The 18,376-nt window shown below is 36.3% G+C and overlaps 1 pseudogene; it reads right to left on the bottom strand.

Annotated features, from left to right (window-relative positions):
* Positions 1–755: 755 nt before the first annotated feature.
* Positions 756–1,764, bottom strand: LOC127681551 (olfactory receptor 14A2-like; annotated as a pseudogene).
* Positions 1,765–18,376: the final 16,612 nt, after the last annotated feature.

Below are 18,376 nucleotides of genomic sequence, written 5' to 3'. Positions count from 1 at the left end.
CCTTAGACTTGTAAGCCTGATGTTTTTCATGTATAAGTAATGTTGCTGTTCAAGAGAAAGTACAGAAAAAGGGACACACAAACTTTCAACTTTCCAGTGTCTCTCTGATTATAGTCTCAATCTGGATGTCCACTATTTGTCTTTTAGGACTTTGCTTATATGATCTTTTTCCAGGTTTGTTTTTGCCTCAAGAATTTGATACATATTCAAGAATTGAGCCTGCTGGAATCTAGGCCTGGTGGGTTCCTTCTTACCATTCATTCTAATTATTTGAGTAGTTAGTACAGAAATCATATATGAAATAACTTTCATTGATCACATGCTTTCTCCATGTCAAAAATTTTGTTGTTTTCTTTTTTTTTCTTTTTCTTTTTTTTTAATTTATTGACATATTTATTTACATTTCAAATGATTTCCCCTTTTCTGGGCCCCCACTCCCCGAAAGTCCCATCAGTCCCCTTCCCTCCCCCTGTTTTCCCACCTTTTCATTATTTTGTTTTGTTTGTAAATGAGCTAGTTAAGGTGTAATCAAATAAACATGTATTCATTCAGTTCAACCATGAAGGTAAAATTAGCAATCTCTTTAGAAAGCTATACGCCTTGATTGAGAATGATTTTATTATAGAAGAGCAGAAACTGGTATTGTAACTTTATAGGTTACTCTGATATAATTTTCTGATCTTTGATCATATCAGCCATCATCTGAGTGTTTACTTATTTAAGGCAAACAATGAGCATCTACACTTTTTTGAGAGTCAAAAGTTACAAAACTTGTTGGTAAAATGTGAGCAACAAAACCAAAGACTGACACTTTGAACTGTTACACGAAGTGAACTACTTGGACAGAGATTTTGTTGCAACCTCTTCAAAGCACACTTGACATCAGTATTTCTCAGGCTGTAAATCACAGGATTAAGTGCTGGAGGCAACACAGTATACAGTACAGAAAATAGTTTATCTATAATTGATGCTGTACTTGAGGGTGTCTTCAGATAGACAAAACAAGCAGTGGAAATGAAAACGCTGAAAACAAGTGAGGTGAGGGAGGCAGGTAGCAAATGCTTTGGACTGACCTTTAGTGGTAGGAATTCTCAGCACAGTTGAGAAAATGTAAAAGTAAGAGATCACAATACAGATGAAACAAGACATGCCCAGACAAACACCAATTCCAAGACTTGTATAAATGACCACAAGTGTGTCAGAGCAGGAAATCCTTAACAATGAGGGAACATCACAGAAAAACTGTGGAATCACAATGGAGCCACAGAAAGGCATGGAAAATGTGCCAGCTGTGTATAAAGCTCCAAAGAATACCCCGATGGCCCAGGAAACACCCACCATCAGCACACAGTTACCACTGCTCATGATGGCCTCATAGTGAAGGGGAGAGCAGATGGCAGCATAGCGATCATATGACATTGCTGTTAGGAGAATTACTTCCCCACATGCAAAAGAAGTCATTAAAAACACTTGGAGGGCACAATCCATAATGGAAATTGAATTATTGTGAGTTATGCTATTGATAAAGAAATTTGGGATTGGAACAGAAATAAAGAAGATATCCAACAGGGACAAATTCTTCAGGAAAAAGTACATGGGTGTTTGGAGTTTCAAGTCCAGGGTGATGAGGGTGATGAGGATGAGGTTATTCGTTATGACTGCAAGGTACATTACCAGGAAGAACAGCCCACATACAGTCTGTAGCTCAGGAGCAACCGAGAATCCCATAAGGATGAACCCTGTTATTCTAGTGACATTGGGCATGCTAGAGTCTTCCACAGCCTGTCAGGTATGAAAAGTAAGTAACAATTAACACATTGATATTCAGAAATGTTCATATTCAGTGGAAATGGACCCAGGACATTACTGAACTACTATGGCATTGTTACAACCCCCATTATATCTTTTTCAGGTGCCACTTTTACTGGATACATAAGTTGTACAAATTTACCATTTATAACTATTGTGCCATGTTTTTCTATAAATTTCTAGAAAACTTTTGAATTATATATCATCCTTTTCTTAATAGAACTCTTTCCTTGAAATTGCAGTCATTCAGTGGGCAACAAACAGCAGAATAAAACATCCAAGTCTGACCCTGCATGATTTCATTTCCTTTGTCTTAACCTTGTTTCAGAGCACTGACCTGCTTTGTATAGCCACACTTATAATTTGACAAAAATTTTCCTAATGTTAATCACTGTCTTTGTTGTACCTGTAATATTTTCAAAATATTGCTAACTCCCACATTTTGTCAAGTTTTCTGTACCGTTTGAGTAGAACCTGGATTCCTTCTGTTGTTGGCTCAATCTTGCTTGGACAAAAGCTTTTTTCACATATATTTCTCTCAGTGATGAACCTGTGCCCCTAATCATTCCACTTCCTAGCAGAAACAGTTTTCTCTAGAATTTAAGCTTACTGATAAGATTCATTATGCTCAGAACAGAGATAACAGTCAACAGTGTCACAGTTTGACAATGAATGGGTGAGATCAATAGCTCTTATCCTTTTTAATAATAATCTATGACTTCTTCCTACTTTCAAATACATAGTTATATGTTAATATTTTATCAAATTCCTTCCCTGACTTTTAAAGTTGATTTTTATTTATTTCTGAGATGTTTAACCATTTCTAATTTTCTGGAACTTTCTAAAATCTGTGCCAATTTAAATTCCTTTGCAAAAAAAAAATTAAAAAAAAAAGGATACATGCTCTACTATGTTCATAGCAGCCCTATTTATAATTGCCAGATGCTGGAAAGAACCCAGGTATCCCTCAACAGAAGAGTGGATGCAAAAAATGTGGTATATCTACACAATGGAGTACTATTCAGCCATTAGAAACAATGAATTCGTGAAATTCTTAGGCAAATGGATGGAGCTAGAGAACATCATACTAAGTGAGGTAACCCAGGCTCAAAAGGTGAATCATGGTATGCACTCACTAATAAGTGGTTATTAACCTAGAAAACTGGAATACTCAAAACATAATCCACACATCAAATGAGATACAAGAAGAAAGGAGGAGTGGCCCCTGGTTCTGGAAAGACTCAGTGAAACAGTATTCGGCAAAACCAGAACGGGGAAGTGGGAAGGGGTGGGAGGGAGGACAGGGGAAGAGAAGGGGGCTTACGGGACTTTCGGAGAGTGGGGGGGGGCTAGAAAAGGGGAAATCATTTGAAATGTAAATAAATTATATCGAATAAAAAAAATTAAAAAAATTCCTTTGCTTAAGAAAATAATACTATCCATCACATTAAATTGATACGTAAAATAGGCATGTGCTATAATTGTAAACTCTTAGTTACACTTATATATTTAAACATTTACAAATAAAAATCTCTATTATAATTCCTGTAAACAAGGTAAGATAAGCATAGATTTTTGTTTAACATTTATATCATCTTAAATTTATAAAATCTTAAAATATTGAATATCAGTGCATTTGCTAAGAGTTAAGTATTGGAGCCTCCTTGAAAATGGTAGATATGGATTGCCCAGTGAAGAGCATTTGCGTGTGTGTATGTGTGTGTGTGTGTGTGTGTGTGTGTGACTGTTTAAAAATATTAAATCTGTTTGTCCTTCTAGTTCCTGCTTACAGGATAACAACTCTGTGACTAATTATTTATTATTAAATATCTTGACCATAAGCTTTGGGTCCTTCCCTGACTAAGTCATGATTTATTTAACCCATTCAAACTACTCTATTTATACTGCATAGTTGGTTCCATCTCCCTCAGTTCCAGCATTCTTCATTAAATTCAGCATTCAATGTCTCACCCGGCATCTACTTTGAATTTATTTCAAATCTTCTTATATCTCCTTTTATTCTCTCACCAAGTCTCAGAATCCTCTGTCTTCCTGAAAGAGACCCACCTCCTATTTTCTGTTTCAGCTCATTAGTCATAAGCTTTTTTTTTGACAGGTGGTACTCATAAGAGATTCTCTCTACACGGGTATACATGTATACTTATGCACATACATGAGTGTGATATCTTAGTAAACCAAAACAACAACAGAAATGAGGTACTGTATTTGAAAGAGAGAAGACAGGTATACGGGCTTGGGTTAAAGTGATGCATGGAAATGAAAAAATATTTTAATTAAATCATATCCTCAAAAAAGATTTTATAAAAACAAAAGATAAAAGAAAAGAAGAAAAGGTGAGTGGCTAGAGTCTTGGCTTAGAAGATGAAGGACTTGTTGCTCTTGGAGATAATGTGTGTTAATTTTTCAAAAGTTACGTAGTAGCTCACTATTGTCTTAGACTCCAGTTCCAAGAGATGTAACATTTATTTTGGCTTTTATAGGCATCAGAGATGTACAGTGTATACAAACATAAATGCAAAAAAGCACAAATACACATCAAATTAAAATAAAAAATATGTCTTCAAGAAAATAAATACCTAAATTAGGAAACATTTTGAGTCACATACACACATTTGTAGTATGGGTATGTCAGGATTTCCTAATGATTTCTTTGTAAAATAATCTTCAGAGACCACAATATCAAAATATATCATCCAATTGTGCTTTCATATTTCTCTTTAACATACAATGTTACAATCACTTGTTAGTAAGATCCAACATATGCTGAAATCCTGCTGATTCAAGCCCTATCTATAAGTACATTACTGGTTTCTACATTTAGGTATTAATTTTATTGAAAATGGATACAATGTTAATTCAGAATTCTCAAATACCTGGCACATGGACTGATCATCAGGCATCTATAGAAAGGATTTCCAACAGATCCAGTTAAGAAGGAAAAAAATTAAAAAAACATTAACATTGAGATTATTGAAGGATCGCATAAATGTCATAAATGTTCGTGAACTCTGTAATTAAAAACTGTAGTTACAGTCTCAGCTTCTGATATGACATAAACACAGGTTCTAAACTTCATCCATTTCTTAATATACAATAAATCAAATACAAATAAAAAATCATATGCCATGTTTTAAATTATATTTAGATTTCCTTTGAAACACCATGTAATCCACAGGTTTGTAGCAGACCTTTTTAAGGCCTTTGGCTACAACCTTAATACTCCCCAAAGGAAAATCTTTCTTAATAGCCTTCCTTATTATTTACTTTTCTCTTAAGACAATTAGTGTTAAGATAATTGGCATTTTCTGTAGGAAGGACTGACCATTTCGCAGAAAATACATAGAAAAGTCATGGAGAAATTGGCTCAATTTTTCCCCAGCATTATATTAAACTAAATGCATATTATTTGGCTTTTGATTTAAGCATAGGAATCATGCATATGGCATGGAAGGAAAGACGTGTTGTCCTTAGTAAGAGTCACATTCAACCTGAAATTATGAAGACAAATATCAAGACAATGCTGATGCTCTGTTCACTTTTCCTTTTTATTCAATTAAAAACAACATTCAAAAGAATGGTAACCTTACACTCAAAGTGTACTTCCAAGGTCAGTCACTTGTATTTGAAAGACCATCACGAATATGTCAAGAAGTTTCTTTCTAATGTCATTTTATATCACATGCAGTTGAAAATTAATATAAATCATGATAGTTTCATTTTTTGCCAACTTGATACCCAAATGCTTACACAATATCATACCACTCCTGGTGTATGAACTTTCATATTTATTTCACAATGAAAAATCCATTTTGTCTTTTAAGGTTCATTAAGTTTTAACAACACCATTATTCTTCAGGAGTTTTCTCTTCAATTTCATTTGAAACTTAGGTTTCCCCATGGTCTGTGAGCCTTAATAAAATCAAAATATAGATTACAAATTGTAAATACACAATGGCACAGTGTAAGCATTCCCACTGCAAGGGTGAAAGGGAGTGTAGTACATAGCACAAAAAGAAAATAGTTTGAAACAAAACTAAAACATTAAAGAAACATCAAATACTGCAGCTCCATATCTGATATTTGGGACCTAAGATGGTATCATGTGGGCTTCAATAGCCTTATGCAGCTACCCAACTCAACTGTTGAAACCCCCTGATTGTCATCCTTGTTGAAGCTGGAACATTTATGCACTGATGGCTTTCTTTGGTACATGTTTCAGAGTCCGGGCATCACCAAAATTATAAAGTTCCAACTCTAACTTACGATTTATTTCCTAATTACATGCAATGACCAATCAAGGGACTCTTCTGGGGAATTTTACCCTGTCACATATTATCTATCTTCAGTAGCCTGTAGAAACATTAGTGCCAGTCCCTATATTCCCTTCAATATTGAATTTTTGCTGACTGCAAAACCAGTTCCACATGGTTGAGTCTTCCAAGTTAGCCTAACACTTAGATGTAGCCCATACCCTTAGATGACAGGATTCTAGAGAAAAAGAAACTCACCCCATAAGGCAATGTTTTGTTCCATAAATTTTAGACATGAAAACTTTCGATTCTAGAATTATTGTAATAATAGAGATATAATAGAAAAGAATAAGGTAATAAAATCAGAATTAGATTTTCTTGTCTATGAAGAGTGATTCAATGAGAATAAGAATAGGGTAGTTTTATTTTCTTTAAGGGGGATGGAAATAACTGAGTTAAGATATCTATTTTGTATAGCCTGAATTTCAAGATTCAAGAATGAATTTGAGAGTATTGGCACATGTTTAAGTTGAAATTCAGCACACCAGTCTTCAAAAATCATGACAACAAATGTATTATTCAAAATATAAGTAGTAATATTGATTTTAGCAAATCTCTTAGGGGTTCCTTTACTGTAATGGGACATGATGACCAAAGATGACCAAAGCAACCTTTGTTTCTTTTGGTAATTCTGTAAATACAGATTTTTTTCATTATATTTTTTATTTACATTTTCAAATGATTTCCCCTTTTCTGGCTCCCTACTCCCCAAAAGTCCCTTAAGCCCCCTTCCCTCCCCCTCCCTCTGTTCTCCCATCCACCCCTTCCCATTTCCCTGTTCTGGTATTGCCCTATACTGCTGCACTGAGCATTTCCAGAACCATAGGCTACTCCTCAGTTCTTCTTGGACATCATATGATATGTGGATTATGTCTTGGGTATTCCAAGTTTCTAGGCTAATATCCACTTATCAGTGAGTGCATACCATGATTGATCTTTTCAGACTGGGTTACCTCACTTAGTATGATGTTCTCCAGCTCCATCCATTTGTCTAAGAATTTCATGAATTCATCATTTCTACTGGCTGAATAGTACTCCATGGTGTATATATACCACATTTTTTGTATCCATTCCTCCGTTGAGGGAAACCTGGGTTCGTTCCAGCTTCTGGTTATTATAAATAGGGCTGCCCTCCACATAAAACCAGACACACTGAAGCTAATAGAAAAGAAACTGGGGAAGACCCTTGAGGACATTGGTACAGGGGGAACATTCCTGAATAGAACACCAATAGCTTATGTTCTAAGGTCAAGAATTGACAAATGTAAAATAGATATTTAAAAAATTATATAAAATAATTATATATGTTAATATTATAATATAAGAAATATAATATATAAGATATGTAATATATTAGGGGAAGAAGATAAATTAAGTAGTTTGAGGGAAAATTTTTTTTAAATTTTATTCGATATATTTTTTATTTACATTTCAAATGATTTCCCCTTTTCTGGTTCCCCACTCCCCTAAAGTCACATAAGCCCCCTTCCGTCCCTCTGTTCTCCCCACCCATCCCTTCCCACTTCCCTGTTCTGGTTTTGTTTTATACTGCTACACTGCGTCTTTTCAGAACTAGGGCCCACTTCTCCGTTCTTCTTGTACCTCATTTGAAGTGTGGATTATGTTTTGCATATTCCAGTTTTCCAAGCTAATATCCATTTATTAGTGAGTGCATACCATGATTGATTTTTTGAGACTGGGTTACCTCAGTTAGTATGATGTTCTCCAGTTCCATCCATTTGCCGAAGAATTTCATGAATTCATTGTTTCTAATGGCTGAATAGTACACCATTGTGTAGATATACCACATTTTTTGCATCCATTATTCTGTTGAGGGATATCTGGGTTCTTTCCAGCTTCTGGCTATTATAAATAGGGCTGCTATGAATATAGTGGAACATGTATCCTTATTACATGCTGGGGAATCCTCTGGGTATATGCCCAGGAGTAGTATAGCAAGATCTTTCAGAAGTGACGTGCCCAGATTTCTGAGGGTCTGCCAGACTGATTTCCAGAGTGGTTGTACTAATTTGCAACCCCACCAACAGTGGAAGAGTGTTCCTCTTTCTCCACATCCTCGCCAACATCTGCTGTCTCCTGAGTTTTTAATCTTAGCCATTCTGACTGGTGTAAGATGAAATCTCAGGGTTGTTTTGATTTGCATTTCCCTGATGACTAGTGAAGTTGAGCATTTTTAAAGATGTTTCTCTGCCATCCGAAGTTCTTCAGGTGAGAATTCTTTGTTTAACTCTGTACCCCATTTTTAATAGGGTTATTTGGTTTTCTGTGGTCTAAGTTCTTGAGTTCTTTGTATATATTGGATATTAGCCCTCAATCTGAAGTAGGGTTGGTGAAGATCTTTTCCCAATTTGTTGGTTGCCAATTTGTCCTTTTGATGGTGTCCTTTGCTTTACAGAAACTTTGCAATTTTATGAGGTCCCATTTGTCAATTCTTGATCTTAGAGCATACGCTATTGGTGTTCTGTTCAGGAACTTTCCCCCTGTACCGATGTCCTCAAGGGTCTTCCCCAGTTTCTTTTCTATTAGCTTCAGAGTGTCTGGCTTTATATGGAGGTCCTTGATCCACTTGGAGTTGAGCTTAGTAGAGGGAGACAAGGATGGATCAATTCGCATTCTTCTGCATGCTAACCTCCAGTTTAACCAGCACCATTTGTTGAAAAGGCTATCTTTTTTCCATTGGATGTTTTCAGCCCCTTTGTCGAGGATCAAGTGGCCATAGGTTGTGGGTTCATTTCTGGATCTTCAATCCTGTTCCATTGATCTACCTGCCTGTCACTGTACCAATACCATGCAGTTTTTAACACTATTGCTTGGTAATATTGCTTGAGGTCAGGGATACTGATTCCCCCAGAATTTCTTTTGTTGTTGAGAATAGTTTTAGCTATCCTGGGTTTTTTGTTATTCCAGATGAATTTGATAATTGCTCTTTCTAACTCTATGAACAATTGAGTTGGGATTTTGATGGGTATTGGTTGAATCTGTATATTGCTTTTGGCAAAATGGCCATTTTAACTATATTAATCCTGCCGATCCATGAGCATGGGAGGTTTTTCCAATTTTTGAGGTCTTCCTCTATTTCCTTTTTCAGAGTCTTGAAGCTAGAAGATCCTGGGCAGATATCATGCAGACTCTAAGAGAACACAAATGTCAGTCAAGACTACTATACCCAGCAAAACTCTCAATCACAATAGGTGATTGAGAAACCAAGATATTCCAAGACAAAACCAAATTTACACAATATCTTTCCACAAATCCAGCTTCTGCAAAGAATCATAGGAGGAAAACTCCAATCCAAGAAGGAAAACAACATCCTGGAAAAAGTAAGATAGTTACCTTCTTTCATCAAACCCAAAACAAGATAATCACTCAAATATAAAAATAACATCAAAAATGACAGGAAGTAATAATCACTACTTCTTAATATCTCTCAATGTCAATGGACTCAACTCCCCAATAAAAAGACATAGACTAACAGACTGGATAAGGAAACAAGACCCTACATTTTGCTGCATACAGGAAACACACCTCATTGTCAAAGACAAAAACTACCTTAGAGTAAAAGGCTGGAAGACAATTTTACAAGCCAATGGTCTCAGGAAACGAGCCGGAGTACCCATCCTAATATCAGATAAAATTGATTTTCAACCTAAAGTCATCAAAAGAGATACAGAAGGGCACTTCTTGCTGGTCAAAGGAAAAATCCAAGAAGAACTTTCAATTCTATGCACCAAATGCAAGGGCACCCTCATTTGTAAAAGAAACATTACTAAAGCTCAAAGCACACATTTCACCCAACACAATTATTGTCCGTGACTTCAACACTCTACTCTCCTCAATGGACCTATCAGGAAGACAGAAAATAAACAGGGACACAATAAAACTAATTGAAGCTTTGGACCAATTGGACTTGACTGATATTTATAGAGTATTCCACCCTAAAACAAAAGAATATACCTTTTTCTCAGCACCTCATGGTACCTTCTCCAAAATCGACCATCACAAGACAGACCTCAACAAATATAAAAAGATCGAACTAATTCCATGCCTCCTATCGGATCACTATGGAGTAAGAGTGGTCTTCAATGGCAACAAAAACAACAGAAGGCCCACATACACATGGAGGCTGAACAATAATCTACTCAAAGACACCTTGGCCAAAGAAGAAATAAAGAAAGAAATCAGAGACTTTTTAGAATTTAATGAAAATGAAGGCACAACATACCCAAATCTTTGGGACACAATTTGGGGAAAGCAGTGCTAAGAGGAAAACTCATAGCCCTGAGTGCCTCCAAAAAGAAAATGGAGAGTGCATACATTAGCAGCTTAAGGACACACCTGAAAGCCCTGGAACAAAAAGAAGCCAATTCACCCAGGAGGAGTAGAAAACAGGAAATCATCAAACTCAGGGCTGAAATCAGTCACATGGAAACAAAGAGAACCATACAAAGAATGAATGAATCCAGAAGCTGGTTTTTTGAGAAAATCAACAAGATAGATAGACCCTTAGCTAGACTGACCAAAGGGCAGAGAGAAAGTATCCAAATTAACAAAATTAGAAATGAAAAAGGGGATATAACAACAGAAACTGAGGAAAATAAAAAAAATCTTCAGATCCTACTACAAAAGCCTATACTCAACACAACTGGAAAATCTGGAGGAAATGAACAATTTCCTTGACAGATACCAATTACCAAAATTAAATCAGGACCAAATAGATAATCTAAACAGTCCCATAACCTCTAAAGAAATAGAAGGAGTCATAGAAGGTCTTCCAACCAAAAAAAGCACAGGCCCAGATGGCTTCAGTGCAGAATTCTATCAGACATTCAAAGACGAGTTAACACCAATACTCATCAAACTATTCCACAAAATAGAAACAGAAGGAACACTACCCAATTCCTTCTATGAAGCCACAATTACGCTAATACCAAAACCACACAAAGATCCAACAAAGAAAGAGAACTTCAGACCAATTTCCCTTATGAACATCAATGCAAAAATACTCAATACAATTCTTGCCAACCGAATCAAAGAACACATCAAAACGATCATCGACCATGATCAAGTAGGCTTTATCCCAGGGATGGAGGGTTGGTTCAATATACAGAAATCCATCAATGTAATCCACTACATAAACAAGCTCCAAGAAAACAACCACATGGTCATTTCATTGGATGCTGAAAAGCATTTGACAAAATTCAGCATCCTTTCATGCTTAAAGTCTTGGAAAGAACAGGAATTCGAGGCCCATACCTAAACATAGTAAAAGCAATATACAGCAAACCGGTAGACAACATCAAACTAAATGGAGAGAAACTTGAAGCAATCCCACTAAAATCAGGGACTAGACAGGGCTGCCCACTTTCTCCTTATCTTTTCAATATTGTACTTGAGGTACTAGCTTGGGCAATTCATAAGGAGGTCGAAGGGATACAAATTTGGAAGGAATAAGTCAAACTATCATTATTTGCAGATGATATGATAGTCTATCTAAGTGACCCAAAAAATTCCACTAGAGAACTCCTACAGCTGATAAACCACTTCAGCAAAGTGGCAGGTTATAAAATGAACTCAAGCAAATCAGTAGCCTTCCTATACACAAAGGATAAGCGGGCTGAGAAAGAAATTAGGGAAATGACACCCTTCACAATAGCCACAAACAGTATAAAGTACCTTGGGGTGACTCTTACCAAACATATGAAAGATCTATATGACAAGAACTTCAAGAGGAAAAAATTTTCTTTATTATATTATTTTATTTATTGACACTTGAAATGTTATTCCCCCTTCTCAGTGTATCTCCCACAAATCCCCATGCCTTCTCCCCTTCCCCTATCTCTATGAGCTTTCTCCCCACCTGCCCACCCACTCCTGCCTCAGCATCAATGACCTTGTGTCATTGAGACTCCATAGGACGAAGTGTCTCCCATCTCAGTGATGCCCAATAAGGCTATCCTCTGCTTTATATCCAGCTGGAGCCATGGGTCCCCTCATGTGTACTCTTTGGTTGATAGGTTATTCTCTGGGAGCTTTGGGGGACTATTTGTTTGATATTGTTGTTCTTCATATGAGGTTGCAGACCCCTTCAGCTTCTTCAGTCCTTGATATAACTTCTCCATTGTGGTCAGTGCACTAAGTTGGAGGTTTGGCTTTAATTTTTTAAAAAAGGATTCATTTTATGAATATGAGTACACTGTACCTTTCTTCAGACATCAGAAATAGGCATCATATGTCATTCCAGATGATTGCAAGCCAAAATTTGGTTGCTTGAAATTGAACTCAGAAACTCTAGAAGAGTACTCAGTGCTTTTCACTGTGAAGCCATTTCTCTAGCCTTACAAGTTATCTTTTATAAAGGAAAACATTTCATTAGGGATGGTTTACCGTATCCAAGGTTCAATCAACTATCACCATGATGAGAAGCATGGCAGCACACAGGAAAACATGGTGCTGGAGGAACAAAGAATTCTATATTTCGATCCAAAGACAGCAAGAAGTCCATCATCAACCATCAGATAGGAAAATGGTCTCTCCACACTGGGCAGAGCTTGAGCAGATGACCTCAAAACCCATACCCACAGTAACACACTTTCTCCAACAAGGCCATAGCTACTCAAGTAAGGCCCATACCTTTGAATAGTGCCACTTCCCATGGGCCAAACATTCAAGCCAACATAGTACACAGCAGGAGAATATAATGCTAATGATGTATTTAAAATTCATTTTAATAAGGACATTACATAAATATTAACAAATGGTAAATATAACCACATATCACTTGTAAAAATGAGTCAATAGAGAAGGCTGACCTAACAACAAATGGAATAAAAGACATTATACTTCAATCAAATATGATTGTACATAGCATTAGAATATGGAATTAGGTTTTCTCAAATATGCAAGCCATTTCATGAAGTTATATAGTTACAGAAGAAAATACAGTTGCAAATTAAAACATGTTTCCAAATATGTTCACAGAAATACTTCTTGAGTTACAAAAAACAGGAAAATTTCATATTTCTAATACATAATTATATATCATCAATAGAATTGGTTATAGAAAGTAATTACTACAATCAATGAAATAAGTAAATTGCTCTTAGGAGAATATCATTCTGAGTGGTATAACCCAACCAAAAAAGAACACTCATAGTATGCATTCCCTGATAAGTGGTTATTAGCCCAGAAGCTTGGACTACTAAAGACACAATTCACATATCAAATAATGCCCAAGAAGAAAGAACAAAGTATGGATCCTTGGGTCTTCTGTAGAATGGGGGAAAAAGTACCCACAATAGGAGATACAGAGACAAAAGGTTTAGCAGAGTCTGAGGGAAAGACCATCCAGAGAATACCCCACCTAGTGACACATATTATATACAGTAACAAAACCCAGGCACAATTGTGGATGCCCACAAGGGCTGGTAGATCGAAACTGGATATAGCTATCACCTGGCTTTATGTTTTCATTTATTTTAATGTAGTTTAGGAACAAAAGAGATGGGAAGGTAATGGAACAATTAAATCACAAATAGCATAATAGCGCGGGTTTATGTGAAATTCCCCCCTAATGCTGTAGATTCTAAGTGAAAGAGTTTTCACTGAGCATCAGAACACAGAATGAACAATACTAATCTAGACAGAGTGAGAATCTAAAATGTAACAAATCACCTGTTGTCAGCTTAACCAGAGTGATTGTTGAAAGCTACTATTTTAGGCAACTGATAGAATATAATGAAGTGACAGCTTGTTCCACATAATAATACTTGAGATTTTTCTTTGAACTCCAATGTAAAATCAATGTGGAATACATAAAAATTACAAGAAAAATATTTTCTGCTTTGATAATATTCTTTATGATTTTATAAATGTGTATAATATACCTGCCAACATTCACCCTTTCATCCTTACATCTTTCCCCTTCCCTATCCCTTGTACTGAGGAAGTCCTTACTTCATTTCATATCTTTTTGCTCTCTGACCCAGTGGGATAATTCAAGGCCTCTTTCTGAGCATGGGTATAGAACTTTTCACTGCAACATGGAACAGTGGCTACCCAACTAATGACAATGATAATCCTTTTCCTTTCAGCTCTCAACTGTGAATAGCTTTCTTGGGAGGATTCAGCCCTTATACGCCCTTCACTAGTTTGTGAATATTTAGAGGTTGCATCTTGGATATGCTTTGTGCAAGCAACAGAAGATGCTGAGTTCAGGAATGCCATTTTCTTTTCATGCTCAGAAGAGAGAATCACATGGCCCTTTCCAAATCTCTTGGCTCTTATATTCTTTCCATCACCTCTTTCTCAGTGTTTCCTGAACATTGTAGGCTTGTTATGCATACCTGCTTTAAGGCTAAAGAGTCAATACTAACTTTTCCTCAGTACTTAATCAGCCAGGCCTAGATCTTTACATTAACTGTCCATACCTACTAAACACTGTTGTCAACTCTTATCTAGTTTTTACATTGAAATCTTCATATATATATATGTGAACTCTTGTCAAAATAATCTTTACATGTAAGTGAGATTGTTGAGACAAAAAATATCATTAGGTTTATGAGCATTTAATTTTTCAGAAAAATATCAAAGTTATATGCAAACCATCTTTTTTTTTAAATTAGGCATATTATTTGATAAAGTAACACAAAGCTCAGTCCTTTTTTATATCTCTTCCAGAATCAGATTGGTTCTTTTCTTTTTTCTTGAGTAAGAAATGTGCCATGTTACATGAAATCCTGACTCACTTTCCTCAGTATACTGAGAAGGTAATATTGAGGATATATAACACTTGATTAAATTTTCACTGTACTCCTTACCCATTTGAATATTCTGTAAGAATCTAAGAAATTTAATGGTTACTCAAACTTGTTAAATATTCCATTGTTATATTTTCTCATTATAGACATGTTACATGTTGTCATCATGGTACTATTGCTAGTATTTTAAGCTCTATTCTATTTAAGATTGCACATTACCCAGAAATATCTCATGCTTATTTAATAATAACCTTGTAGTTAAAGGATCTAACTAAGTCATTGTTAAAAATACAATTGTAAAAGTGTCTACTATTGTACTAATAATTAATCTCAGTTGTGGGTTTCTGCTCTCTTTGATCATTCTGTTCTAAGATAAGAGATTCAAATTTTTATATTTATTACAAGTCTTTAAAGGACAAGACCTAGGCATATATCTACCCTCTAAATTATTTGTATCTACTTCCCTATCAATCAACCCAAGTTACAACTTGCTATGTGCCATTTGGGTTCCTCCTAGCTACAATTCACCAGTGCTCATGGCCAGGATTAAATAACTGACCTACAACATGGTGTTGTCTTCTTGCCTCATACTGTAAACCGAAATTCTGCCTACCTCTCTTCTGCTCAGCTATGAACTCTTACCATCTTCATTCAACCAATAGTTTTAAATTAAAAAGCAAGGTTATATAGCATCACTTCTTCTACTTGAATATTTCCTCATTCTTGGGAGCCACCATTTTTGGGGGCCAATATTTAGCATTACAATATACAACAACAGAACAAACCTCAATAATTCTCATTTTTACCTAAATAAAAGTTATTTTCTTGCAAATAAAAAATATACAGAAGGAACAACTATGAAACAGTTATGAAAATTATGAGGTAATAGTTACATTTAAAAATTTCACACTGTATTTGGCAATTCAGAAGAAAATATTTTGCTATCTCTCTTATACTGATGAGTTCAGAGTTCTGCATCTAAGCCAATTTCTATTCTAATTTGCTTTATTGACTTAAAAAAATCTTCTTGCATCTAAAAGATTATTATTGTTATTATTTAATCTTTTTATTACTTTCCAGCCATTATACTCCTCCTGGTCTGCCCTCTGACTGTTGCTCATTCCATTACTCTTCCCTGTCTCCTAGAGGAACAGGGGAAGTCCCCACCCAGTTACCCTCACAGCACCAGACCTCCCTAAACCCTGGGGTCTGAAGTCTTTTGGGGGTTAGGAGCATCTTCTCTCACTGTGACCAGATCAGGCAGTCCTCTGCTGTATATGTGTAAGGGGCCTCATATCACATGGAGTATTCTATCTGGTTTGTGGCTGAGTGCCAGAGATCTCCATGATCCAGGTTGAGACTGCTGGTCTTCTTATGGTGTCACCCTCCTCAGATTCTTTCAGGTTTTCCTAATTCTATGGCAGAGGGTCCAGCTAGTTTCCATTGGTTGAGTGTAAGTGGTGCAGGGCTCACTGTCCTGGGATTTGAAACCAATGATACTAATGGCCTGAGAGTGGGAGTGATGGCCCTGCCTGTTGCCACCTTCACTATTAGGTGAGGTAGCAGCTGCTATGCCTGAGAGTTCATCCTTGTCTTGTGGATACAGGAGATATAGTGGGCTACACAATTCACCTACCATCTAGACCTTTGTGTTGGCCCACCCTAACATCTACCTCATCTACAAACTGCTAGAGCAGACCCAAAACAGCAGTATAATGTCTATTGTGCTTCTCAGGTACGATGCAAAGCTCACTATCCTGAGTGTTGCAACCAGAGAAGAATGTATCTATATCTCCAGAACACCACAGTTAGTAGGGATAGGAATAGCTATGTACAACACTTTTACATCAACAGGATGCCAGGCATCACCCAGATCAGGGACATTCACAAGATGTCTAATAGTAATATGAGCTACAGACATTGACATAGACAGTATTGCATGGCTACAGATCCCAATATGGACTTTAGTGACAGCACCAGTTGGAATATCACCATAGCCTCAGGTAGCAGAGCAGGCATAATTATGTCAGAGTGTCCTCTCCATCTTCACAGATCCAGTTCCAATTCCCATTTTTTCCAGAATATGGTACTTGTGCTTAAAAGATCACCCTCAAAGTGGCTAAGGGCTATACTGTGATCCAGAATACCCAGTATAGTTTCTGAATGACTAATAAAGAATTTCTATTAGCTTAAATCTGTGTACAAGTACTTTTCTCTGTTGAATACAGAACAAAATTTCTGGAGTCTGCAGTAAAATCCCAAGAAACTTACATCAAGCATCAGGTCTCTCAGAGTTACAGACAAGGGGGAAGAATACAGTTATCAAGGGGCACAACCTGAGATGTTCTGGGTCCCCTGAACATTTTTTGAAGAATCACGGCCTAATGTTTCAGACAAATCTGAAGCCTACATCCTAGGCAAAAAATAGATTAGAATGTTGCCTGCTCTGTTACCTCTGCAGATAATTTTTCACCAAACTACTTGTCTGGGAACAACAAAATTTTCTGATTTGTTCAGGCCAAGGTATGGTATGACACATCTAGACATGAAAATCTTGCATGAGATATCTCAGCCAGATGCCAGAGAGCCCTTACCCATGCAGAGATCTGAAATAGAGCCCAATACCCTATAGAAATTGTGGAAATACTCTCATTGATGTGCAGCCTGCCAAGGAAGGGATGTGAATATTTTATTGTCTTTATAAATATTTTCCAGATATGTAGAAGTAGTTACAACATGGACTGAAATCCTCAAATATTAGCCTAAAATCTTCTGGAAATGGTCTTTTCACTTGGTACCTCTCTACAATGGGTTCTAAAAGTGGCCTGATGTTCGTTGCCCAAATGTCTTGATTAATAACTGAAGATTTTCACAAAGAAAAACATTCATCGCCTACATAATTCTCAAAATTCTGGGGAAAAATTCTTTTTAACATCTAGAAATGGATGGATAGGCCTCCTTCCTTTGTTTTGCTTCATGCCTGGTGTGCTTCATATAGGGATGGATTTACCCACTATGAGATTATGATGGCAAAACTTCTTCATTCCATTCATAGCTCTTAGACAAGAATTTAGCAAAATTCTTCAGTCATTCCTTTGTTATGTTAGTATAGGTCCTCTGGTTTTCCATAAAGGCTGTTCATTGGACTATCCAAGAGACTTAGCCAACAACTAACTCTATTACCAGTTTCCCCTTGTTTGAGCTGAAAGAAACCAACTTGTGAAGGATCCTCCTCTGTCCAAAAAAAGATGGATATACTGTGTTTTGAAGTATTTCCTATTTTAAAAAATGAGTGTGATTTCTAATTTACAATTTGACATAATTTTTATAAATCTGCAAAAACTAAAAAAAGGAACTGAAAGACTTATGTTTTAATAAACTCATGAAACTGAAAGGTGACATTTGGATTTGAAAGTAGGTATTGAAAAGTGCATGTTGCTTTAAGTCTGTATGTTTTGA

Source organism: Apodemus sylvaticus, chromosome 1, assembly GCF_947179515.1.
Source record: "Apodemus sylvaticus chromosome 1, mApoSyl1.1, whole genome shotgun sequence".
Classification (NCBI taxonomy): Eukaryota; Metazoa; Chordata; class Mammalia; order Rodentia; family Muridae; genus Apodemus; species Apodemus sylvaticus.
This window is presented reverse-complemented; position numbering and strand designations above follow the sequence as displayed.